General features: G+C 44.3%; 1 pseudogene; it reads right to left on the bottom strand.

The window, feature by feature from the left end:
• Positions 1-1,615: 1,615 nt before the first annotated feature.
• On the bottom strand, positions 1,616-2,744 carry LOC132211507 (renin receptor-like; annotated as a pseudogene).
• Between the last annotated feature and the right edge of the window lie 24,169 nt (positions 2,745-26,913).

The following is a 26,913-nucleotide window of genomic DNA, read 5'->3' as shown; positions in this document are numbered from 1 at the left end:
CCTCAGAATGTCCATCCATGATCACCTCTGTCTAAACGAGTTCCTCTTACCTTCCTTCATCACCTTCTTTATTTCCTTCCTAGTACTTCCAGGATCTCTCATGATTTAAGATGTTTATTTTACTCGTCCACGGTCCACTTCACCTTCTCCATCAGACTAAGTTATATGAGAAAGGCTGCATTGTCTGTGTTTGGGATTTTTTTTGCCATTGTAGGATCTAGCGGACTGCACATGGCACACAATAGGGACCCAATAAGCATACTGATTAAATTTGGAAATATGGTAATTGTTGCTTTTATGATCTAGTGTCTTCCTGGAAACTCTCATCTAGGAAGTCATTGTGAAATTATTGAGAACTTATTCAGTGGTGAAAACTACTCAGTAAGAATTAAAGAAACCAGTAGAAGGTCTTGGTGTATTGGTTGAGCTGAATGGTACAAAGCAAACAAAAATAGGCATCAGTTTCCCAATACAGTGTAGCTTTGTTATCTTAGCTACAAATACTCAATTGTTCTCCTGATTCCCATGGATTGCCTTTTGCTATGGTTTGATTAAGAGGTAAGAGGGAAGCCCTAGCTGGTTTGGCTCAGTGGATAGAGCATTGGACTGCTGATTGAAGGGTCCCTGGTTCAATTCCTGTCAAGAGCACATGCCCAGTTTGTGGGCTCGATCCCAAGTAGAGGGCATGCAGGAGGCAGCCAATCAATGATTCTCTTTCATCATTGGTATTTCTGTCTCTCTCTCCCACTCCCTTCCTCTCTGAAATCAATATAATAATAATAATAATAATAATAATAATAATAATAATAATAATTTTTTAAAAAGAGGTAAGAGGGAAATAATAATCCTCCAAGGCCTGGTTCTGTCAGATCATGGCTAGGATGAATGCCTTAGTCAGGGTGAGAACTAGGCAAGTAGATAACTAATGGAGTGATGAAAATAATAATTTTTAAACTTTGGATTTTTAATCCATCCAATCTCAAAGCTCTGTTGAGTTATATAGAATATCACACACAAAAAGTATGTGCACTTTAACAGCTAATAATTCACCTAATTTTCACTCTTTTTCTGGTTTAAGTGATTTGAAATAATGGGCAAAACCATACTAAGCTTTGAACAAAGAAAATTTATCTTAAAGTGCCACTAGACTTTTAAAAAAATATTTTTATTGATATCAGAGAGGAAGAGAGAGGGACAGAGAGATAGAAACATCAGTGATGAGAGAGAATCATTGATTGGCTGGCTCCTGAATGCCCCACACTAGGGATCGAGCCTACACCCCAAGCATGTGCCCTGACCGGGAATCGAATCATGACCTCCTGGTTCATAGGTCAGTGCTCAACCACTGAGCCACACCTGCTGGGCTAGACTTTTTTTAATGGGGATACATAAAAGATAAAGCTTATGGTACAAACTGGCAATAGTCGATGAGTTGAGAACACACAAATACAGACGAAATGATTGTTGATGTTTATGATTCCATTGCTTTGTATTATGAGCAATGCTTGGACCAAAATGGTCACCATTTTCAAACAGACATTGACGAAAAGTATATATTCATTTCTGTAGATTCTTTTTTTTAATTTAAAGTATACTGTCTCCTTTAAACTACATTAAACAATTTATTTTCACAAAACAGCCAATTTTCAAAGCCCTTTTCTAATTTTGGCATAAGGAAAGTTCAGTCCACTAGAATCTTCTGGTATGTCATCCTATAAATGATGCTATCACATTCAGGATCCATGTTCCAAACATTGTAAGAGGTGATAATCACAGCCAAGGCCAAGGAGATCGTTATCCAAAGCACCATGTTGAAAACCACTGGATATTCAAAATTATACTTATATGCAAGGTTATAGGGCTTAGTGGGTTCTTCTTTTGTTTTGTTCCAAGGATAGTCCTTGTCTTCCTCACAAGTGATGTGTCATCTGATGACAGTCACTAGCTCTACCAGTGCATTCCCATCATAAAGACCATACATGCCACCTGCAAACTTGCAGAGCACCAACAAAGACCTTAGAAGCATCTCTGAATTGCTCAGAATCTTCTCCGTAATGCTTCCCAATTTCATCCAAACCTGCCAGCTCCAGTGAATGTAAATCAGGAGAAGGATCCTTGGCTAGATGCTTATGTCAAGACAACAAACTTGAAGTATCATGCAGAACTGTGGTTCAGAAAAAAAGAGTAGATCAAGTTCATTGTTACTACTCAGAGAACTGAGGGGAAGTGAATTAAGAACAGAGTTTACTTGAAAACAGGCGATTGCAGGGCTGTTCTAACGTTACTGAAAGATCTTTAAAAACTGAGTTTGCCCTCCCCACCATATACACTCTTTCCTCAGTGGGAGCCAACTGCAAAAATATAGGAGTTTTTTGAGAAAATAAGGAATGAATGGAATTTGCAACACTGTCAAGACTAAAAGGAACTGCATTCTCCAAAGGGTAAGAAATGACACCATCACCATAACAGTGGCCTGGGGGTGATGGAATAGGTTACCCACAGCAAGTCCCAGCCAAGAAAGGTCTCCTTCCTCAGAGAAGCCCATGGTTCATGCAGCCACATCTGGGATTCGTTCTCCTGGTGCAGGCCAATTTCCACTGCAGAAAACAACAGACTCTGGTGATCTTAACATACTAAACTCATCCTCCAAAACACCCACCACCAAGGGCAGAGGTAGGGGCAGGATGAGCATGGCCATGGCTCCCCGCTGGCCACTCTGTGCAGGACAACCTTCAGCAGGCCTGATCGCCTCAGCACCTGACTCCCAGAGACTGCCCCATCATTCCCAACCCGGGGGCAGCCGTCTCTTTCTCCACCAATCATCAGCATGCTGGTGCTTTGTCTTCTTTCATATTGAACTGGCATGACATAGGTTAGAATGGAGAGCTTATCTGTGGCCCCCCCAGAGCTGTGGAGATCCTTAGTACATCTAGAATGGAGAGTGGCTCTATGATTTTTGGGATGATTTCTATGCCTGTTTCTTTGGCTCTTTCTTCTTCTTATACAATAGTGGGTGGTCTGCCTGTCCCTGACTTTGTCACTTAAGGGTGCCGAGTTTTTGGAGAAAGATTTGAGGTTCCAGCTGGCCTTCTTCCATTCCTCTTAAGTTAGCTTTGTTAACTTCCAAGGAACATTCATAAAATCACAAAAATAAAGTCAGCTGGAGTACTCGAAGTGGGGGGATATCCTCCGGCTTTGCTTTTCTACCTACCGCACCTGGTGATGCAGAACCAAACGAAGCTATTTCTGTGGCAATGCTTAGCTTTGTGGGACCTTTGCTTCTCCTTCTTTAGCCTGCTACCACTTTGCCTTCCTTTGTTCCAAAATAATACACGTGCAGCTTACAAAGATGAAATGGCTGAGGGAAAGAATTGTAAGAGTGCTTTTGAATGGGGCCTGTTTCAGTCAGAAGACCTCTGTAGATTCTTTTAAATTTTGAAAATGAGCCTGGCCAGTGTGGTTCAGTGGCATTGACACAAAAATTATTCCTTTCTGTAGATTCCTGTGTACAATCCAGACTTTATAATCATGCAAAGTGTGTATACATTTTTTGGGACACCATGAGTATCGGATAATTACCTTTTTTTTTTTTTTTTTAGACTTTTTTAAAATATATTTTATTGATTTTTTACAGAGAGGAAGGGAGAGAGATAGAGAGTTAGAAACATCGATGAGAGAGAAACATCAATCAGCTGCCTCCTGCACATCTCCCACTGGGGATATGCCCGCAACCCAGGTACATGCCCTTGACCGGAATCGAACCTGGGACCCTTCAGTCCGCAGGCCGACGCTCTATCCACTGAGCCAAACCGGTTTCGGCATAATTACCATTTTTCATTAACTCTACTATGTACATTTTCCCTACCTTTTAATATATCTGAAAGTGAGACGCATCTTAAAAATGCATGTCATGTCATAGTTTATTTGGTGGCCTTTTTCTTTTTAAATGATACACAAAACAGTATGCTTTGTTACATGGTAACAGATAATTGAGAAAGCAACAGAGTTAAGATTTAAGTCCTGTGAACTGTTTTCTCAATTTCCCCCATTTTGGAACAAATGTTCCTCCCCAAATAAAGGAATTTCCTTCAAGGAGATGAGCCTTAGAAAACTTGCTCTTATTTCTCCTAGTTCTGATTTCCCAGCATGGATAACAAAACAACCCATGAAGTGCTATGAGAAGTCACACATCAAAAACAAATCCCACTGGCATCGTCATTTCCTCAAATCACCTTCTCACTCACAATTGTTTCTACTTGGTGCGAAGGTACTTCATTAATTGTCTGGGATTCCTCAAAGGTGTTCTCGTGCAGCACGTAGGATAAAGCCGCATTATCACTAGGGAAACCTCTAAAAATGCCTGGTCATGGCAATTCCATGAGAGAGCCAACTTTGAATGACAACTGTGGTTCAAGACGATGCTTAGTCACAGAGGGTGATCTGGATCTGACAATCCACAGAACTGTAAAGACATAAGGCATGTCCCCCGAAGCAACAGTCACGGGGGAATAGTGAGGGCACAGCTCCTGAGAATTGTCTTCAGAGCAATTGGCCCTGCTGACCAAACAGGATATCCTCAGTGTGTGCAGCAGTTTCTCAATAGGAAGTATGTGCATTAGGAACATTGCAAAAGGGAGTACAAGAACTCTGAAAGATTAATATCCGTTGAGAGTGAGAGGAAAACTTAAACTACTTACTTTTCGGTAACAGCCTCAGAATGAAAAGCTATTCTGGTAGCCAACAGTGGAAAGTTAACATTTTAACTCAATAAAACCATGGGGTCATAAATCCAGGAATGTACATGAATTCATTAGTCTGATTTTCCCAAGTTTATTTGCTCTTTCAGAAGAAATTTTCCTCTATTGCTCCATGAACTATGAGTGTATGTGTGTTTACACATTAAAACAAACCACATTACCTATTGCAGTGATGGCGAACCTATGAGACATGTGTCAGAGGTGACACGTGAACTCATTTTTTTGGTTGATTTTTCTTTGTTAAATGGCATTTAAATACATAAAATAAATATCAAAAATATAAGTCTTTGTTTTACTATGGTTGCAAATATAAAAAAATTTCTATATGTGACACGGCACCAGAGTTAAGTTAGGGTTTTTCAAAATGCTGACATGCCAAGCTCAAAAGGTTTGCCATCACTGAGCTAGGAGAACTACTATTGGTTTTTCTTCAAATAAATCTAGAAAAAATATTTCACTCTCTTTTCTAGCAAAGGGAGTAGGGGAATTCAAAGGGAGTAGGGGAAATCAGAGACCCAAAGTTAAGTTTCCTGGGGTGTTACCCTTCTCTCTTGACAGGAATAACTTAAAGTAGCTTTGAGGGTGGGAGTGTGAGAAGTCCTCGTGACTTCTCCCCAGTCCCCACCATTTCCCCTCACATCACCTGAGTATTTTCACTTCTCTTTGTGACACTCTACTGATGGACCACCTATCAAACCTACTTCTAAAGATGCAAATGGCCCTGACAAAGGACGTGGGGTGTCAGGAAGACTTATTTCACCTCCGGGCTAAGCACAGAGAAGAGGGGCAGGGCAGGGCTCAGGAAATGTGTGCTGAAACCTTGAAGGTTGAATGTACATAGGACATAGATCTTGTTGGGATTCCTGGGTGAGGTACCAGAGTTTGGATAGTGAGGCTAAGGAGAAGGGCAGCTGAGGTAGAGGGATAACATTGGGAAATCATGGACCCAAAAGACATAGGACAAGGGCAGTGGGAAGCACTGGGCATTCAGGGACAGGGAACTTCCGAGGGGGCAAAGGGCGAAAAAGGTTGGCGGGAAGAGGTCCTTCCAGGTAATTACAGTGTAGGGTCAGCCCTATTTTCAGGAAGAGCATGAAGGCATTCTCCATTTTCTTCTCATTTCCCCCTTCTGTTTCTAGGGTCTAAGAGTCAGGCTGGAACTATTGGTCTCAAGACTTAACTTCATGATGAGTTTCTTTAGCATTTTGGCATGTGTGGACTGGTCCCTTCAAACTCAGTCACCTTTGTTAACTGTATTCATATGATATTCTGCAAACCACTGGCTTAGCAAAACAACCCATGGACTGTTTTCAAGGTGAAACTGTCTATACCTCGGCTAAGATTTGTTAATGGTCAGTCTGTTGTGGTTATACCCAGAGTCTTAGGGTCAAGCCCCTTGGTCAGCACAGACAAGCCACAATTTGCTAATAAGGGTTGAGTTTGAAACAGTTGGGCAAGGAACCAATTTCGTTTATCTTCCTTTGCATTGTCATGGTCATCATGATTCATATGACACAGTTCCTCGAAAGACCAAAAGAAAAAAGACAAGTAAGCATAAATTCACAAAATATTTCCTATTGCCTCTGGTTTATGGATACATATTTTAATGTCATTTAAGTGCACAGATCTCACTGTGAACAAACTAAAAGATAGCAACCTTTAGCACAAAGCTGACTTCTCAAATGTGGAGGTAAAAAGAGTTAAGACTTTGTAAGTATGTACATGACACAGACAAATTTAAACATTTTTAATATTATAGATTAAAATCTTGAGGTTTGAATCTCCTTGTAACGTATAGTTAGAAGGATGGCACAAGATATTAACCACTAGTCCAGTGGTTCTCAAAGTATGGCTGGAGGGCCTCTGGGGAGCCCTGGGTTCTTTCTAGGAGATCCATGAAGTCTTGACGTTAGCAACTTCATATCCATGTAAGGCAGTATTTTCTTCATATACTTCAGCTAAAACAGCATAACTAACAGATCAAATGCAAACGTAGATATGAGATTCTAGCTGTCTTCTCTAAGGTCGGACATTAAATTTCCAAAACTATAACACAGTGACTGTCTTCTCACTACATATTTTGGGGGAGAAAATATAGTTAATTTTCATGAAAAAGTGTGTTAGTTATGTTAACATGTAAAGGATTCATTATTATTATCTTGAAGGAACACACTACAATGTTTTTTTCGGTTTTAATATCTAACAGGGTAAATATTAATAGATATAAACCACAAAACCACAGAAGCAGAAGCTCTTTAAGCTCCTCAGTACTTTTTAACCCTGGAAAAGAGTCCTGATACTAAGATGTCTGAGAGTTGCTTCATGGATCCTGGCTCATTTTTCTCAAGCTACTGATAATTCTCTCAACTCTATAGCCATCTAAAGTGGCTTAAGCTGGTCACCACTTCGCTCCTTCCCAATTTCCTCCAACAGCATGATCATACACAAGAGCAGTATATGAAGAGTTAGCCACTGGTATGGTGTGAAATCCACCAATCAAAATGTTTGTGGCAGAAAGCCACAGATCCCATCCCCGTCTCTGAGCTTCTAGGGCCTCCCGCTTGTACATGTCATGACTGTGGGAATGTGAGAGTTCCCTCTCCCACCCAGAAGACTGTTCCACTCCCACGTGAATCCTCAGGCTTACGGTAGTACCTGAAACAATGTCAGGGCTCTTCTGGAACCTTTACCTGCACCATACTTCCCTATCCTTGGTGCAAACACTTTGCCTTACCCAGGGGTGTCTCTCCAGCCAGATTGGGGGGAACAAGGTAGGGCTCCCCTGTGATGACAAGATGGGAACGGGTCACCAACCACTTTCTTCAGCATCCTAATTTTCCCTGAAAAGATGGAGCTTCAGGAGGTCCAATATTGTGCAATGTCTTAAGCACCTGGATCAGACTTTTTTAAGGCTTAAGGAATGGTCGAAATTTCCCAGATCTTAGCCCAACCAAACCACTTAAACCACTGTAGTTAGAACCAATTTAGCATATTACATAGAATGTAGCAGAGTGAGCTTCTCACCAGAAATGCATGGAATGTACTTAGATGTCTATTTTGGTGGGATGAGATTACAATAATTAGGAAAACCAGATACTGGGGATTTCCAAAGGTCGGAGGCTAAGCTGCTGCCTGCCAACTCTGCACACTCAGAGGGAGGTCTCCTGGAACATGGACTTGAGCATGCACTTGTTCTTCCCCTCCAACTTGCTGTTATGGGTTGATTTGTGCTTCCCTCTCCCCTGAAAAGGTTCATGTTGACACGCCCAATACCTCAGAACGTGACCTTGTTTGAAGACAGGGTCTTTTCAAAGGCAACCAAGTTTAAAGTGAGGTCATTGGGGTGGGTATAACCCTAGTTATGACCTGTGTCCTTATAAAAAGGAGACGTTTGGACACAGAAGGAAGACAATGTGTAGATACAGGGAGAACACCATGTGAATTTGCAGACAGACATCTCTAAGCCAAGGAGAGAGGCCTGGAGAGATCCTTCCCTTACCACCCTCGGAAGGAACCCACCTTGATTTCAGACTTCTTGCCTCCAGAATTGTGAGAAAATAAATTTCTGTTGCTTAAGTCACTCAGTTTGTGGTACTTTGTTACGGCAGCCCTAGCAAACCTGCCTAGGTTTCTAAGTCACAGCCCCACTTTCTCTCAGGGAAGAATTGTAAGTTCTTTAAAAAAAAAAAAAAATATATATATATATATATATATATATATATATATATATATATATATATATATTGATTTCAGAGAGGAAGGGAGACGGGGAGAGAGATAGAAACATCAATGATGAGAGAGAATCATTGATTGGTTGCCTCCTGCATGCCCCCTACTGGGGATCGAGCCCGCAACCCAGGCATGTGCCCTTGACTGGAATTGAACCTGGGACCCTTCAGTCGGCAGGCCAACGCTCTATCCACTGAGCCATACCAACTAGGGCAGGAGCTCTTTATTTGAATAAGTGAGGCACAAAAGAGTAAGGAGCATGCTCCTCTGGGAAAGCTCTGACAACTCCCTCAGCCGCCATGGCTTATGGGATGGGCCTCTTGCTCCACCTGAAGACGGGAAGGAGCTTTAGTACTAATGAGTGGATGTGTCTGGTCCCCTCAGTGGTGGGAAGCGGGGAGTGTGGTCTGACATCCACAGAAGCCAGGCTCCCACAGCCTCAACGGGACCCTCATTTAGGGATCTCCCTCTTAGGGACTTCTGCTCTTCAGCTCAGCCAGAACCTGACCCCAGTGTGCACTGGGTTCACACATCTTGTGCCACCCATGCCATCTTTAACCTACAACAATGGGAAGTTACTCAGGGCTTTGATGTTGCTACTGACCTTGGCATGCCCTGGTCCATACTCATCCTCTTCCACACGCACTCTTCTGCTCTCCACTTCCTCATTGTCTTCCTTCTTTCATCACATGCTGACCACAGAGCCATCTCTAGCCACCCTCTGCATTCTGTCTGCTACATCTGTTTCATTTCCTTTCCCTCTCCCTTTCCTTATATGTCCACTAGCAGCACCCTTGGCCAGGTCATTGGTGCCCCATGTGTGGACAATGGGCAGGCCAATGGGTGCCCCAAATGGGCGTTTGGGTCCCGAGATATTTTGATTTGGGGGCACCTGGAAAGAAAGGGTAAAGGATATAGGGAGCTCTAAGGAGGAATTCAGTGAGAGTCAAGGATGGGCTATGGATGGACTAAATGGGGGTGGTGGTGAATGAGGGGTGGGGTGAGGGCATCTACTGCACATATTTCATGCTAATATAACAAAAAGAAGTTGAAAATTCAGGCATTTGTTTAGGGGATTACAAATCAGTATGGATGTCAAAATGTCAACAATTGCCACAGAATGTTGGCGTCATAGTGTCGTGGATCATTGCAGAAGCCTCCTCCTGTGACTTGAGTTTCCTTCCGCTAATATTGTACATGCTACTATCCTGTTTTAATATGTAATTTTCATTAAATGCACTATTTCATCTATTTATATAATCAGCAAACATTTATGGGGCATCTTTCTCAATGCTGGCATTTGATAGGAAACAAAACTGACAGAGTCTTTGTTATTTCCTACCATCCTCTCCAACAGCTTCAGCTCCAAAAATCATTTTTAAGTTGATTATTAAACAGTTAGTCGCCAAATATATGAGTATACATATGTACGTACATACATACAGCAAATATATTACCTAAATCCCAGACACAGACTTTTAACTCATTTATTCTAGTCAAAATGAAGATACTAAAGAGTAAAGATAGTCAATAATTACTAAGTGGTGACACTGTGCAAGTAATAGTATTTTCCTTTGATAGTATTATTTTTATTTCTAGGATGAAATGGAAAAATATATGGGGACATTTTCAAAATTTTAGCAATTATTCTCTCCATCATTCCATACTTTTGCTTTCATTTTTTTCCTCTTTTGATTTTAAACTTGAGCACTTTTAAGCTTCCTTTTCATAGTTCATGTGAGCAGAACCAACCTAGTTGCTTGGTTTGGTATTCTTCTAACTCACATTTGTAATATAAATAGCTTTCTTCTTTATTTAATTTTTTCTTTTTCAATTACAGTTGACATTCAATATTGTTTTAGTTTCAGGAGTACAGCATAGGGTTAGACACTTGCGTAATATGAAGTGATCCCCCTGATAGTCTTTGAACTAGAGACAGTGTCTAGACTTCCTACTTCATGGACATAACACCACTCCTCCATTTGCTCCCCTCTGCCAGTGCTTGTCCACTGTCCAAGTTGGTTCCATAACCTTAATTAAGTCCCTGTTTACTCTAAGCATGGAAACCATAATTAATATTTTCACTGTAATGACCACTGAAGTACTGCTCACCAAACAGCCAAGTCCAATGGGTGACTGGAGTTGTTCATCTGTGATTGCAGTCTCCAACCATGTGCCCATGTTCAAGCAGATTCCCTTTCTCACACTCCTGGCAACCTCCAAAACCAGGCCAGAGCTGAGGTGGCTCCACGCCTGAAACCTGCTTTTCCTCATACAATTTGAAATGTTTGTTTCTCTGTAGCTTCTATCAACTGTCATTTTTTTCCTTTGGGGATGGAGAAGAATGCATGACTTCCAGATGATGTTATTAATTTTCTCCAGCTTCCAAAGCCATCTGTCTATTGCTTAGAATTCATCCTATTCAGTTGGAACACTACTCACAACTTATGTTAAATTGGAAGATGACTGGCCTCCCATGTGGACCATTCTTGTGTAGTTTATCCTTATTTGTTAGTAACCTCTCCTCTTCTTTTTTCCTTTAGGTTATCCTTTGCCCATTGTCGTTTCCTAAAGTTGGCTCTGTTTTATAGATGCAAGGGTTTCTCAGATATTTCTGAGGATTTTCAGGTTATTAAATTCTGTTCCTTGAATTATCTACTTCCTTGAGAGTCAACGTTTCCTTTTATCTTAGGCTTTTGCTGTTGTTGTTATTATAGTTAAGCCTTTCTGCAAATAAGGATTTCATGAACTGGTGGTGGAGGTCAGCCATCCTGCCTGGAGCTCTGTTTCTGCCACAAAGTTAGTTGTGGGTGGATGTTGAGAATCACATAGGTGTGGATGTAGGGGAAGTTCAGGCACAGCTGCCCCACCAGGGCGCAGAAGGTGAGCAGCGTGCATTTGAGACCCTTGCTGGGGGCACGAGGGAGGGAGCCGAGGGCCCCTTCTGAGTGCTCAGAACCCCCACCGCCAGGCCCCACAGGGCAGTCGCTGCCGCCATGCATCTGGTGTGGCCTCCCATACAGTTCCTAGAGCCTAGATAGCTTTCAGTTTTTAATTTTGAAAGACAAAGAGATAAGCAGTTGCCTCCATCCCTCTCCCAATTCTCCTTGTTCAGATGCTCCAAAGCACCAGTGATGTAGGCACTTCCACTCTCCTCTCATCCAAATGCAAGAAAATGGTCTCTTTCTTTTTTCTCTGAAGTAATAACCATAAGTTTCCAGAGAAGTCAGTCAGTTCAAAATATCATATGACATTAAAAAACAAACAGTACTCACACAGACCTTGCCAAGTGGTCAGAAACAATACATTAGACACTGCTGGCTATGTGTTGAATTAAAATCAAGGACATTGGAAGTTGGTTCAGATTAGGCAAGCATGAAAATGAAAGTCCTCTGAGATCATGTGCTTGATTTATCACACTCCAAGTATCCTTTAGCCTGTCCCTGGCTTGTGCAGATTTGGCAAGGGCCCCAGGGAGGAAGTGGGGGGTGAATAAACTAGTGGAAAATGCCCAGTTTTCTTGGTCAAGTCTCCTTAAGACTTGTTTGAAAAGGAGAAGTTCTGATTATAGAAGCAAGGACTTATCTAAAATGTCCCCAGGGTCATGGGAAGGAGAAGACAAGCTAGAGATGCCGTCTATATGCATAAACATGAGGAGACACAGGGATAGACAGATAGGTCCCTGGAGACTTAACTCTTACCTGGACATCTTGCCTTTCCCTCCAGTCCTGGGAGGGTGCACATGGTAGCCATTCTTTCCATGGGTTTTAAAGTCAACGTTTACTGAATGAGTCTTACCAGGCCCCAACGTGTGCATTTTGCAGGCATTGTCTGGTTTAGATATTTTAGGACGTAGGATCTACTTAGCCAGGGGAGCCTCGCTGAGCAGGTGGCATTTGAACACAGTCCTGAAGGAGGTGAGAATAGCTAGTGCTGTGGTCCCAAGGTGGGAGGTGTCCGGTGTATTTGGGGAACAGCCAGGAGGCCAGTGTGGCTGGAGGGGGGAAGGAGGCGAGGTCAGAGAGGGAAAGCCTCATTAGCCCTGCAGACAACTAGAAGACACTGGCTTTTCCTGAGAGTGAAATGGGGAGGGCAGTGTAACTGAGAAAGGGTTTGATTCAGGCTACATTTTGAAGCTAACGGATGTTTGGGACAATGGCAGATGGGGTATCAAAGAAGGAGAGGAATCAGGACTCCTCTGGGGTCTTTGGCTGGAGCCCCCAGGAGGATGGAGATGCTGTTGTTGTGATGGGAAGACTGCCTATGGAATCATGTGGGGGAGCCCAGCCTTCTTTCTAGACCAACTAAATTAGGAGAGGCCAGGAGGGTCAAGGTGGAGAGATGTGGGTTGATGTGCAGAAGAGGGTCTGGCCTGGGGGATAGGTCCAGGAGTCCTTAGTGTAGAGATGGTCTGAAAGGCCACAGACCAGATGGAATCATCCAGGGAGTGAGATAAAGAGGAAAGGATGAGAACTGAGCACTGGCCCTCAGTGTCAAGAGGTTGGGGAGAGGCAGCTGAGACAGAGGGACGGCCACTCAGCCTCAGGCAGAGTATGTGGTCCTGGTCTGTCTGCTTGTCCACAGCTGCCGCTCACCCCAAGTGAAAGTCATGTCTTGGAATTAGGCATTAGTTAGTCAGGCAAACACAGTTTTAATGGAGAGAAACAGCTCTTTTCCTGCCAGGAGGAGGAAAAAAACACTGTTTTTGCAATTTGCATCATAGGGTCCTGTGAGGAGGACCGGTGTCAGTGCAGTGAAGAATGGAGATTTCAGCAACATCACTTAGTCACTCACCCACTTCTTCATTTGCTGTGTGCATGTGGTTTCTAACTAGGCTGGAATTTGTTTAACAAAACATACATGGTCTCCATTTCCCCCAAATCCTTGAATCTAAAGGTCATTTTTTGAAACGTTAGGTTGTGCACTCCTAGAGATGTCTTATTTTCCTAATTTTATAGGAAGAAAAATATACATGGTTCCTCAATGAACAAATCTGAAAACCAAACCAAATTTCTTGTGTTCATCAATATCTTCCCCTTCTTAAGAGGCCAAAATGCATTTTCCAGCCAACTGTGGTCCTTGGTGCCTCCAAGCTCTTCTTACAGGATTATGATGTAAAACAGCCCATTCTTTAAGCTGTTCTAGCACTTTTCCATGCATGCTCTTCACACTCTTTGGTTTGGACTTGATCCCGAAGAGCTGGGCTTGGCTGCATCACTATGTGGCCTTGAGACAAAGGGAAACCGAAGTCGGAGTTGTGGGAGAACATTGGCAGGAGAAATGAAACCACCTTCTTTTCTTTAATTGTTTTTTTAAATCCTCACCTGAGGACATGCTTGGAGAGAGTAGGGAAAGAGAGAGAGAGAAACATTGATGTGAGAGAGAAACATTCATTTGTTGCCTTCCATACATGCCCTGACCGGGAGTCAAACCAGCAACCTTTTGGTGCACAGCATGACACTCAACCAACTGAGCCACATCGGCCAGGTTGCATGAAACCACCTGAAGCCTCAGTTCTGCAGGGTCCCACAAGGTCAGGGCAAGGGCGAGGCAGTTTGGAACGCAGAGCCTGAGGTCATATCATGGTCATGTGTTCCTGTGGGCAGAGAGGGAGCTGATACGCACTCAGTCTACTCATCTACTCTGTTTATTTACTGACTGACTTCCATGTCTACTGCACTTCGTTTCTTCATGAATTAACAATATGTTTATTTTATTACATTTTCAGACATAGTCTAAGAATGAGAGGCCTGGAGAACGTAGATGGTCTAGGGTAGGAGCCAATTGCCGAGTTGGGCTGGCTTGGGCTCAGATCCTGGGCCCGCCATGGTTACGAGGTGTTGCTCACCCGCCATGGGTCTCAGTGGTCTCCTAAAGGAGCCCTTAAGTTATGTTTCCTGAGGAGCAGTTGTGAAGATCACAGGTGATATGTAGGCAATGTCTGGTACAGTGGTCCTCACTGGCAGGGACTCTGTACATTGTAACATTATCAGTGTTTTACTTGTTGTAGCAAAATGTGAATGAAATAACCCCAAAGGAGCCTTCCTGCTCGGAGGCCGGGACTCTAAGAATCATCACTCTAGAAAAGAGATGGCAGGGTTCTGCACTGGGCTATTCTTGTTCTTCACATTTTTCCTTGGACAGCAATTGATAACCAATCACTGCCCTCCATTCCTTCCAGGATGGCTTCTCAGCTAGGGCTTCAGACCAGGGCCAGCAAGGCGTTTGCTTATGAGTTGTAACCTCCCACCCCAGTTATCGGAGTAGGAAGCTGAGAGTGGTGGCATCCGAGAGCTTTTGCGTTGATACCTTTTTGAATGACGTAAAGGGATTTCACTGGAAGACTGCCCCCAGCAGTGAAAACCAAGCCAGAGTCTCTAAGCATAATACCATCCAGGCCCAGCCATGTTGTGGCAAATGTGAACTCAAAAACAAAACTAAACTAAACAAAAAAAGACTTACAGAAACAGAGCTCAAGCGGATGGTTGCCAGGGGCTGGGGCTGGTGGAACGGGGAATGTAGCCAGGGAATACAATCACAATGTGATAAGTTGCCATGGTGACAGAGGATTGCTAGACTTCACTTAGTGATCCCATTGTGAGGTATGTAAATGTCGTATCATTGTATTGTTCACCTGCAACTAATATAATGTTGTGAACCAACTGCGCTTAAAAAGGGGGGTCTTTGAGGCTCACAGACAGCTTAGACCACAGAAGAGGACCCTCAGCCAGAAACACATTTAGAAAAAAGTTTAAAAGACTTGATTTTCTAGGAAGTCAGCCTCCCCCACATCCCCAGTGGAGGGGCTGCCTTCTCTCCCTCGCTCACCTGAAGCCCGACCCTGGCTGGATGGGGGAGGACAGGAAGGAGCAGGGTCCCCCAATGCCTCCTCCAAGCACAGTCCCATAACAGGCAGAGCTGGCGGCCAGGAGATGGGAAGTGAGTTTCTCCCTTCCCTGTTCCTCCCCCACCCCCCACACACTTCTGCAGGTGAGGCCCAGGGCTCTATCGTTCACCTGAGCTCCCCGCGGGCAGGAAAGCACTAGCACCAGCAATACCGCTGTGCAGAGTAGTTCCTTGTGGTAAACACTCCCTCTCTGACAGAGGAAACCAGGGATTCTTGGTTTCAGATTCCTAATTTGGCCGGCTCTGGGTGTTTCTGTTGACTCAGCCCATCTGAGATCCGTTGGCAATGTTTCCTGATACGTGACTTCTTCCCTGCGATGCTCCTTCAGAGACCCAGGGGGGAACCACAAGCAAGGCCTGCTGCTCCTGGACCCGGCGGGTCCTCCCGTGTCCCCAAGTCACAGCCATGTCAGCTGACGGCCACGCGATAAAGGCAGCATGCATTTGGTGAGACAGACTCAGGAGAGCAGCAGACCCAGGGGTGAGCACAAATACTAGGCCAACTGGTTTCACTCGATGAAACCAGCCTCTGGGGCCATCATGTGAGAGGCAAGGCAGGCAGGAACCCTCCAAAACCAGGGAGGAGGTCACCTGATTCAGTAAGACTGAGGAGATAAAGCTTTAATGAGTCAATTAAGCCAGAATGAGATAAGATGACATGGTTGTAGATTCACGTTTAATTATAGAAAATAAGAACTTTCCATACAAAACTATTGTGCTGAGGGCACAGATAAGATAAAATGGACAGAGTGATACCACGGGAGCTGATGTCCTAGCGTTACTATCATGTAACTAGTCTTCATCTCACGTTCTGCACCAAGAGCCAGGGGCAGCCTTTCCTTTTTTAAATATATTTTTATTGATTTCAGAGAGGAAGGGGGAGGGAGAGAGATAGAAACATCAATGATAAAAAAAAAAAAAAGAAACATCAATAATGAGAGAGAACCATTGATCGGCTGCCTCCTGCATGCCCCACACTGGGGATCAAGCTCTCAACCCAGGCATGTGACCTGACTAGGAATCCAACCGAGACCTCCTGGTTCATAGGTTGATGCTCAACCACTGAGCCACGCAGGTCAGGCCATGGACAACCTTTTTCATGCATTCGTTCATTTAACAACCATACACAGGATATATTAATTTCCTCATCTTTCAGATGGCACAACAGGCTCAGAAAAGTAACTATCCCAGGCCACGCAGAAGGGAATGGAGCTTGACTGTGACCCCAGGTAGTCCTAACTCCAAAGTCTAGTCTAGTCTCCTAAATGGCTTGCCACACAGCTTCCCAATGATAGCAGGTGCAGTAAGAGACCGACAGAGGGCAACTCCCATCCATTTCTTTCAATGCCCTTGGGGCTTCCCTTTCTATGGCCTCCTCTTTCTCTAGATCATTGGTTCTCAGTGCATCCTGTGGATGAAAGAAGGGATTCTATGGAAGTAACCTCACAGGGTGATCTGATCATAGATCCCTAACTGGGCAGTCATAGTGGGTAGTCACAACCCACAACTATAACTTCTTCAGTGGAAGGTTTCAAGCCATCCTGTCCATTGTTCTTGTGCATCTAGGTTAACACACCTTTGAAATGCCAGAAGCAATACCCCTCTTAGGGGGTACTAACCAAGAGCACATGATCTTGGTGGCTCTCCTGTAATCCAGTCCCGCCTTGCTTTCTGCCACCTCCATGTAATCTTCCTTATGCTCCAGACTTAATTTCACATGCATAAATGAAGCTGCGAAGGGCTCTTATCCGGAGCACTGGGGACCTTGCTCCCAGCATATGTCCTCAGTTTGACTGAAATAAACTCTTATAAAAATTCTCTGCAGGTTCGGATGTTTCCGAATCCTGAGGTCTGGGGAGGGACCTGAGATTTTGCCCTTCATGCCATGTCCCCTTGATCGCTGAGAAGCCTAGCTCTGCCTTTCCTTCTTGGGCACAGCACTGGTATTTCAGGGCGGCTATGTGAACACACTCTTTCTTATTCTAATAACTAAATGAACAGCAGACACAGTTTTGTTTCATTATCAGCAGTTTTTCTCTGTTGCAAAAGTACAATAGTTGAGCTATGGTACCGGTCAAGCAGGTCCCGGTGGGTGGCTCACACACCTACAACCATTCGTAGTAGCCACACTCTTTCCTACATGAGATTGCCCTCTGCATTCCAGCCAGTGGCTAGCACCCTGCCTGCTTCACACTCAGCCTACTAGGAGAGAGGACGTTCCCTGAGAGTTTGTAGTTGGCTTGGGCTCAAGTTGGGAACTCATTCATGAATGCGCTGCTGTGGCTGTGCAGTGGCTGCGGCTGAGGGTGTCTTTTCCAGGCGAAGCTGCCAGGAGCGCTGTCAGAACGCTGGGGTCAACACGTCTTCCCCTGGCCCTGCGATGCTTTGTTTTCCACTCCCCGCCCCTGTTCTTGGTATCTACATCCTCTAACCAGTGCTGCCCAACAGAAATGGATTGTGAGCCACAAATGTAATTTAATTTTTCTAGTAGCCACATTAAAAATACCTTACATTCTCCCCCGTCCCCGGCCCGAGTGTTTGAAATCGGGTGTTACTTGACACTGATCGTACATCTCAGCTCACAGCCCAATTTCAGGGTCTCGGAGCCTCAGGTGGCTGGTAGCCTCTGGGCCGGACAATGCGCTCTCCTGCTTTTGGGAATGGGACTCGTGACATCTGGACCTAGAAAGAGCCCCTTTGTGAAAGGCGGGAATATACACATATCCATGCCTGAGCATTGGACGGTGTCTATTTAACACATACATGCAAGTGGCCAAAACATGGCTGTGCCTCAGAATTGACTGGGACACCAGTTAAAAATACGCCTGCGCCTAACCCAAGATTTGCTTAATTAGAACGGGGGTGGTGGTGGGGGGCGGTGGGGGTGGAGGGAGAGGGCTCTGCATGTTAATGAGCTCCTTGGGTAATTTTGCAGCATCCAGCCCAGGACTTTCCACAGAGGGACATTTCCAAGTCAGCAGACAGGGAAGTATGAAATCCCATCGAGGGGCGTCAGTCCAGGAGCCAGAGGCAACACCAGAGGAAACACAGCATCCAGCTTCTTTTTCTGCCAGGTGGTGTATTTTGCTCCTCCCTCAAGCCTGACTTAGATGGGTATATATTCTTAAGAGATAACATTTTAATCATTTGTCAGCATTGGGTTATCAGCCACCTTGTAGAAAGACGTTGTTCACTTGGCTTTCTTATCTTGCTTTTGTGATTGTTTTTATTTTATGGGAGACCTGAATGTAGAGATTTGTGTGTAGGTGCTGTCACCTAGTGGTGAAATGTGCTATTGACACCCATTGGGCTACATGGGGCCTTGCCCTCTGCTGGTAAAGACTGGAGCCGTTTACACAGAGTTCAGCCCATTTGGTTTTCAAATGTAGTTTCTAGAACGGCAGCAACAGCGTCCCCAGAGTACTTGTTAGAAATGCACATCCTTGAGCCCCACTCCAGATCTGCTGAGTTAGAAACTCTGGGGGTGTGTCCAGTAATCTGTGGTTTAATAAGCCCTCCAGGTAATTGTAACAGGTGCTAAAATGTGAGAACCCCTGCTGCAGCCTGAAATACTTGGTCCTTGGTCTTTTAGAGGCATGGACAGTGCCCTGGGGAAAAGGGTTCAAAGGCATATGCATCCAGACTTTGGAACCACCTTAGGGGAGTTCACAGACCACATGAAATTGGATCCCTGAGGAAGCTGGGGTGCAGTAGAGGTAGAGAATGATCCATCCTTCTCATACGTGGTGTCAAGAAAGACACTCTGGTGTAAGGACCCATGTCTTGGTTAGACTGGGTGAGTTTTAGAATACTGGTGGCCTTAATTAGTGCCTTTGTCTAGATTAGAAAAATATGCCTTTACTCAATTAAAATCATGTTTTAAATGAGCATATTTTTAATTTTTATAATACAAATTATTTCAATAATATTACAGTATACCAAAAAGTTTATATTAGTTCTTCATAAATTAAATAAAATTATTGATAATCCATTAATAGGAAGCCTACAATTTTCATCAGAATAATTAGGAATTCAATATCACTATTATGTAATACTTTGTTTGAATATACTTGGTTGCTTTCACAATTTGTTTAGCATCAATAACAGATCTTGGATAAGCATAATCACTGGTTTTCTTGGCCATTTCAATGATTACTTGCTCCAATAGCTCACTTGCTACAGAGATAATGGTTCTATTTGACAGTCTTTCTGTGATATTATAATCTCAGATATAGTATTAACTTTGGTAGTTTTTTAATAAAATGTAATTTTAAGAGGTTATATTCCTCATGGACTATATTCCCCACTGTCCAAGTTAACTATAGGCTGAAAGTTACAAAAGTATTAGGAAATTTCTGGTGAATTATTTCTGTGAATATACTGTAATGCCTAAAATAGATGCATATGAGAATTTAGACAGTAATTTAAAGTTTTCAGTCTCTCATGCATGGCGACCCATCAATATCACATCTCCCAAGTAATAAGTTAATTTCAATTTTATAAGTTAATTTCAATAACAAGTTTGACATTCAAAAGTAGTGGTATACTGTATAATTAAAGTAGCTTATCTCTATCTTAATTTTTCTAATTATACATTATCCAGAAAACTGGGATATCTGTGATATTCTTTCATTATTGTAAACCTGTCTTTTAAAAATACATATATTTTTACTGATTTCAGAGAGGAAAGGAGAGGAAGAGAGAGAGAGAAACACAGAACCATTGATCAGCTGCCTCCTGAACACCCCACACTGGGGAGTGAGCCTGCAACCCAGGGCATATGCCCTGAGTGGGAATCAACCTGTGACCAACCACTGAGCCACGCCGGCTGGGCTAAACCTTCTTTTAACAATGAAATTACTATATGTAATGTAGAAAAAGAAATTGATCCTAAAATTGAGTTTTGGGTCATGGAAGGCCTAATCATAAGATTTTCAAGTGAAGATCTTTCTCTGTTTATTGTTTTAATAATAGAAAAGTTGGTGTCAAAATCAAGAGACTCTGCAATTTGCTTAGCATCAATAACAGATCTTAGGTAAACATAATTACTGGTTTTCTTCAAAGAGTTTTTTAATTGCTTTGATGCTTTCAAGAACATCATTTGTCTTGTATCACTAATTTTACTTAATACAGCATCTAAATTTAGTACTGAGTCAATAAAATTTAAAGTCCATATTTTCAGAAGCGTGACTTTGGCTTGCATTTTAAAGTCCTTATCAATAAAATCAACAGTTTTTAAATGAGTATCACATACTTCTCTTTTAACTCAACCATTCCATTGTGCCTTCGAAAATGGCCAGGGGACTTCCTATTTCAGGTAATCTTTGAAGTGTTGTGAATCACCCGGAACAGACTGGCTCAAGGAAAGTCATTTTCTTGGCTCACAGATCTGTGGGTCATCTGGTCACTCTGGCCAGCCCTGAGCAGCTTGCCAAGCCTTGGATGATCTAGGATGCCACGTCCGGGCTTTAGCTGGGATGATGGGGATGCCTGGAGGGGCCGGGCCTCGCTTCTTGTGGTCTCATCTCCCAGGAGGTTGGTCCAGGTGTCATCACATGGAGGCCCAAGGGCTGCCAAAAGCAGTGAGAGAAGGCAAACCCCAAACATCTACAGCTCTGTTTGTCACATTTGTTAATATCCCAATGGCCTAAGAAGTGGATGGCTGAGACCAGAATCAGGGTAGAAGAGTACTCTTACCTCTTGATGGGAGAAACTGCAACTTACAGTCCACTCTGAACAATGCCAGGGTTCGGGGTGCCAGCTCCCAACCCCTGATAGGTGAAAATGTAAGTAGAACTTTTGATTCCCCCAACACTTAACTGGCTGATAGCCTACTGTTGACTAGAAGCCATTGATTAGCACATATTTTTGTATGTTATACGCATTATATACTGTATTCTTACAATAAAGTAAGCTAGAGAAAAGAAAATGTTAAGAAAATCATAAGAGGAAACACATTTTTAGTACTATACTATTTATTGAAAAATATTGCATATAAGTGGAGCCACTTCAAACCAGTGTTGTTTGAGTTGACTGTATGGTCTACTCTCTCCAGTTTTACTGAGCTATAATTGATATATTATTTATATTTAAGGTGTACAATTTAATGGTTTGATATGTGAAATGATTGCTACATAAGTTATCATCCATCACCTTGCATAGTTTACGATATTTTTCCTTGTGATAAAAACTTTGAAGATCTCTCTTAGCAACTTTCAAATATACAACACAGTATTGTTAACCACAGTCACCACGCTGGGTATGAAATCCCCAGAAAGTACCTTTTCACCATCTTCACTCAGTTCTCCTCCCCACCCCATGGCAACCACAAATCTGATTTGTTTCTGTGAGTTCATTTCTTTTTCAATTCCACATGTAAGTGACATCCTATAGTATCTTTGCTTGACTTATTTCACAGAGCGTAATTCACTTGAAGTCCACCTATGTTGTTACAAATGGCAGGATCGCCTTCCTTTTTATGCTGGGACAGTATTCCCATGCCTTTGTGTTGCTGCTCTGCCACAATCACTGCCTTTCCTGTGGTCAGAAGGACCACAATAGCTTGCCTTCCCGATGTCTCACGCTCACTTGTATCCCAGCTTCTGGGAGCACTGGTGAATGACTCAGGTAATCATGGCAGCCCTGCAGGGCATGAATTTCCTGTGTCCTGTTTCCCTCAGCACAGGAGCCTATCCTTGGAGTCCTCAAATACACGAGCAGAGCATTCCCACAATTGCATCTTGAGGCTGTTTTCTAGGACCACTTTCTAAACTAACTGCTGAGTCAGGCTCCTGGCAGGCCAAAGAAGACATACTTAAACTGGAGACTGTGAGGAGAGTTTACTGAGGGAATTGTTTACCGGGGTGTAGGCAGAGTTAGCCCTTGCATGGTGCTGTTACATTCTGGACCTGAAGGGACAATGGGAGGCCAGAACTGCTGGAATTCTGAGAGAGTAGCTGAAGGCTTCTATAGATGCAGGCAGCTCCTCATTTGACTCAACAGTCTCTTCTCCTGCCCTCTGATCTCCTGCTGGTGCCCCCCTTGGCTATTCCCAACCGATAGCAAAAGAGAAAGGGGCCAGCCCGGCCAGTGTGCTCAGTGGTTGAGCATCAACCTATAAAGCAGGAAGTCATGGTTAGATTTCCGGTCAGGGCACATGCCCAGGTTGTGGCCTCGATCCCCAGTAGGTGTCATGCAGGAGGCAGCCGACCAATGATTCTGTCTCATCACTGATGTTTCAATCTCTCTTTTCCACTCCATTCTTCTCTGAAATCAATAAAAACATATTTTACAAAAGAGAGAGATAGGGGCCATTGATGCATTTCCTACTGGTCAGCCTCCCAAGGCATATAGGAAGGTGGTTGCGGGGGCACATAAGTGACCTCGTCTGAGCAGGGTCTGTCCATGCGTGGGTCTGATGATATCACATTCCTTGTGATAAGACTGTATAATTGTCACTCTTTCCAATTCAAAGGCCATGTTTCCATGCCTGTGCTTATCACGGACGCATATCAATGCTGAGGAGAGTAGAGTTTCATTTTATAGACAAGGCAATGGGGTAAGTTGCTGGGCATCATTGAGCTTTACATGCACACAGCTGGTTAGTGCTCTTTGGTTGTATCACAAATGCTTCTATCCCGTGGAGGCTGCAATATAAGCAGACTCTTCCCATTGTAATTGATGCCTGTATTAGTTTGCTAGGGCTGCCACCACAAAGTCCCACAAACTGGATGGCTGAGGACAACAGAAAGCTATTGTCTCCCAGTTCTGGGGTGGGGGGAAGGGAGGTAGGAGGCAGCAGCGTTGGTTTCTTCTTGGAAAATGATCTGTTCCATGCCTCCCTCCTTGCTTCTTGTCATTTGCTGGCCATCCTGGGCCTTTCTTGGCTTGTAACATACTACCCTGACCCATGCCTTCTATTCTATTCTATTCTATTCTATTCTATTCTATTCTATTCTATTCTATTCTATTCTATTCTATTCTATTCTATTCTATTCTATTCTATTCTGTTCTGTTCTGTTCTGTTCTATTCTATTCTATTCTATTCTATTCTATTCTATTCTATTCCCCTTGTGCACGTGTCTGCCTCCGTGTCCAGATTTCCCCTGGTTACAGGACACCAGTCCCATTGGGTTAGGGTCCACCCTACAGCCTCATATTGACTTGATCATCTGTGAAGACCCTATTTCCCATTAAGGTCACAGTCACGGGTACTGGGGGCTAGGACTTCAACATCTTTTTGGAGGACACAACTCAACTCACAACAATGTCCTACAATTAGACATATGAACTATGTTTACTGAGAGTCTACACCCTTATAGAGAGAGGAAGGGTCAATTTACAGTACGAGGAGAGTTTAATTCTGTTTAAGTATTATGCTTTGGCTATATTACGCTCTCTGAAAACTGCTTTAAGAATGTTGTAATAACTACCAGTAAAATTATGTTATTAACTAGAACAAGAGCTTCCCTAATATTGGAAACCCCAAAACAACAAATAGAAAGATAGCAGCAGGTGATTCTGCGTTTGTGGAGTACTCCCTTTTTCTGCTTTCTTTTTACAGATTCGAACCGGTTCTGAACGGCAGGTGGCGCTGTTGCCAGTTCTATGAATGTTCATTCTCAATAAAAAGCCTTGGGTAAGAAGCAGCAGCAATATGTGGATGAGAAAACGTGTCTGAGGTCCTGTGACCCAGGTCCCGGCAACTGCTCACCATTTTCCCTTTCACTCAACTTTGTGATCCACTTGGGTACTTGTCCCTGGCAAAATGGGAACCTGGTGGGCTTTTCTCTAGGACCCCTCTCGGCTCTGCCTTTGCAGGTGCTGGCCCAGGTGCTTGGGAAGTTAGGGACAGGCCGGGCAGTTCCAGCCTGTGTGTGCTGTGTCCCCTCGCTGCTTCTGCCCTGCGGGGCAGCAGTCAACAGTGGTTTCCTCTCACGGGGCTGCTGGGATGACGCTTCGCAAGCATGGCGAGGCCTGTCATGAGCCTTAGTTCCCATCTCCTCCTTTTGTCCCAGCAAAAGGGTTATTTATTTTATTTTTTGCAATATCAGTTGGTATACAATATTATATTAGTTTCAGGTGTACACCATAGTGATTGGACATGTACCTAAGTTAAGAAGTGATCACCCCGATAAGTCAAGTACCCACCTGGCACCATATACAGTTATCACAATGCTATTGACTCTATTCCCAGGCTGTCCCTTACAGCCCCATGACTTTCTTTAACTGGCAAGTTGTACATCTTAATCTGCAAAGGGGTTTATTTACCCCCCCCTCCCCCGGCTCTCCATTTCAAGATTGAATTTAACATTTTGAAAGAGGGCGAAGTGCAGCACCGTGGGGGTGAGGAGCAGGAGGGTGGGGACTCCGATTCAAACACTGACCCCACTGTCCATGGGAAGGAGCCACTCAGTGAGCAGGTCGTCCAAGGACACTGGCCTTTGCTCTGACTCCTGGGGTCGCAGGTGCAGGGAGGTGTGTTCCTGAAGGTGATGGCTTAGAGATAATGAAGCCCTTCCTTTCTTTTCCTCCCAGTTAAACATTTTGAAATGGACGGCCCCCGCAGGAAACCTGCAGAAGGAATTCCCCACTGCGGGAGGATGGGTGGGGCGGGGCGGGAGGAGGAAATCGCATCTGCTTGGACAGGTGGCAGGGCCGGAGGCCACATGCATGGGCAGCTGGTCCCAGGAGGGGAGCCAAGGAAGGGCCAGGGAGGAGGGAAACAGAGGTCAGGGCCGGCCACCTGTTTCAGCTGTGGCGGACGCCTATGCAGTGTCCCTGTGGTGGCCTGTGGGTGGGGTAGTCCCTCCTTTTCATGGGTTTCCTATCTCAAGGGTGGGTTAGGATGACTGCAACCATTTATGGGGATTGGAGGGGGGTGTTCTGGAACAGTCCTGATCCCAATTACTCAAACAGGTGGCAGTATTGGTATAATTTGCTCAGTTTTATATTTCTTTACCTGTATCATCTTTCCCATTTTAGAATGGCAATATGGTAAATGTATAATGAAATGTGCTTGGATTTTTATTCCTGCATAAGAGTTTCAAAAAACCATGTAACCGAAAGATCTCTTATCAAGCGATCTGTTCTAATTTTCAGCAAGGGTTAGACCTGGGCTTGTGCTGACCAATCAGACGTGAGTTCCTTGCAGCCGGCCATGTTTTCTCTTTCTTATCTTCCCTTGATCAATGCAGTTCTTATTATCAATGACCTGTGTGTGTGTGTTTTCCCTTCCCCTGCATAGTTGGAGAGACAAACCAATAATGATGTTGACTTCGTATTTATAGCCTTTCTCATACCTTGGCCATTAGGGAGGGAGCAGAGCTGCAGGGACTCTGCCTGGGAGGGGCTGAGACAGCTGCTCAGGAGTCAGAGGCGGCTCCTCAGGAGTCAGAGGCGGCTCCTCAGGAGTCAGAGGTGGCTCCTCAGGAGTCAGAGACGGCAAATCTCAGTTCCCCGGCGCCTACTTGTATGGGGGCCCAGGGAGGAGGGCCTGTGAGTGCACATGGCCAGTGTGGCTGGAAAGAACAGGTTACAATCCAGTCCTATCATTTACTCTGGTGCATGAGAGTTGAGAGCAATTGCCTACGTGTTTAGTGGGATAGCTCCTTGGCAGGGGAGAGGTGTATGGGAAGGGACAGTGTAGGAGAAGTTGTAGACATGAGGTGAGAACCGGTCAGGACTTGCACATGGTGGTGCATCGGGATGGAAAGAAGTGAACTGTCGCCCAAGCTCTTGAGGTGGGTAGGGAAGATGGAGCCCTGAGCACAGGATGCAGGGCCAGCTGCAGCTGGCCTGGCCAGAGCCCTGGAAGGGCTTTTCTGAGCACAACACTACCTCAGGAGGCGGGATCAGGCTGTAGGCTGTGCAGAGAGGCGAGTGGGGAGGGCTGGACTCTACACAGAGCAGGTTGGGAGAGGTGGGAGGTGGAGCGACAAAGCCAGGCCTGTTCGGAGGACGTGGGGACCACGGATGGTGAGGTGGGAGCAGAGGGAGCAGGGCCCGGTTGGCACGTTCACCTAGGCTGGTGTGTCCTAGCTGGGCGGTGCTGGTGCCCCTGAGCCTTTCTCTTTGCTTTCTCCGAGGCCGTGGGAATTTAGAGAGTGTCCTGTGACTGTGAGCCACTCTCGTGCATTCTCTGGTTCCTACTGAATCGGACTCTGGTAGTGGGACCTAGCAATCCATTTCAACATGGGGCCAGGGGGAGAATTGTCCCTCGTCGAGAACTATTGACTTAACTCAACGGAATAACTCTCGAATGGTGGAATTTCAGGGCTTAGTAAATGTGCTGGGGACAGAAAGACCCTCTCATTGCCTCTCAAATAATACCCTCTTACCAGTAATTGGAGGAAAGTGCGCGCATTCTGTCTGTACCCTTCATCCTTACATGGAATATGGCTTCTTTCTAAGGTGAATTTTTCTTCCAGGTGTCAGAATGAGTATAATTGATTTTGTCCTTTCTCTTCAGTGTGAGGTATAGAGTTGGACATTTTTTTCCTCAACAGTTTTTCTTCATAAA

This window comes from Myotis daubentonii, chromosome 10 (genome assembly GCF_963259705.1).
Source record: "Myotis daubentonii chromosome 10, mMyoDau2.1, whole genome shotgun sequence".
NCBI lineage: Eukaryota > Metazoa > Chordata > Mammalia > Chiroptera > Vespertilionidae > Myotis > Myotis daubentonii.
This window is presented reverse-complemented; position numbering and strand designations above follow the sequence as displayed.